Consider the following 1035-nt stretch of genomic DNA (forward strand, 5'->3'; position numbering starts at 1 on the left):
CCACCATGCCCAGCTAATGTTTTGTATTTTTAGTAGAGACGGGGTTTCACCGTGTTGACCAGGATGGTCTCAATCTCTTGACCTCGTGATCCACCTGCCTCGGCCTCCCACAGTGCTGGGATTACAGGCTTGAGCCACCGCGCCCGGCCCACCAAAAACTTTTATGTTCCTCTGACTTAAAGTAAAATGAGAACATTTCCTTAAGCATATAAAAGAAGATTCCAGTGCAGATCTGGCTGTTCTATTTCAGCCTTCCATCCACATGTCTTGATGACTATTTCAAGTGGGAAACAGAAGCAGGAGTGAGACCCCAGCTGCCCCCCTGCTGGTTCTCTGTGCCTGTGTTTCCTTGTGGCCTGAGCTCTTCCTTCATGTGGCTTAGAAGATGTGGACAGTCAAAGCTGGCGTTCCATGCTGTGCACTTGGAGCTTCTGCCATTCCTTCATCAATCATCATTGAATTTCCTATTTATAATTTAGGTCTCTGAGCCTAGAATTCTTCCTAGTTCCATGGAACAGTTAGAAGATGAGAAAAGAATTTCCTTTTTGATTCTATTGATCTGGTTTATCTGATATCATTGACAGAGTTCCCAGGAATGTTAAAGATAGATTTTTATAAATTCATGTTGCGCCATGAATTTGGACATATCTTACAAGTTTAATATTAATATATATGTTTTATTTTTTATTTCCTAATTGACTTAGTGAAAAATAATTTCCAGATTATTTCATCTTATTTCTCTACAGATGAAGGAGGTGAGACTGCAAATGTGACTTAAAACCTGGGAGTGTCAGTCAGCAGTCCACCCAGTTTCACTCTCTCATGAAAGAAACAGCCTGTTTCTAACAAGGAGTCCACGTCTTCATTAGGGTCATATTTTGGTTCAAATTCTGGAAGTTCTCTTGTTGAAAAGAGAAATTGATCCAATTTTTTGACCTAATTTGTTATGTAACCTTATAGTTCATAAAATCTTGGTATTACCTAAATGCTTTTCTCCAAAACACGAGTGTTTTTTTTTTTTTTTTTTTTTTTTTT

The 1035-nt window shown here is 38.8% G+C and overlaps 1 protein-coding gene across 2 annotated transcripts in view; it reads left to right on the forward strand.

The window, feature by feature from the left end:
* Positions 1–1035, forward strand: part of NPLOC4 (NPL4 homolog, ubiquitin recognition factor) — a 76636-nt gene that overhangs the window by 29232 nt on the left and 46369 nt on the right. The window lies entirely within an intron of this gene.

Source organism: Cebus imitator, unplaced genomic scaffold (genome assembly GCF_001604975.1).
Source record: "Cebus imitator isolate Cc_AM_T3 unplaced genomic scaffold, Cebus_imitator-1.0 Scaffold36, whole genome shotgun sequence".
Classification (NCBI taxonomy): Eukaryota; Metazoa; Chordata; class Mammalia; order Primates; family Cebidae; genus Cebus; species Cebus imitator.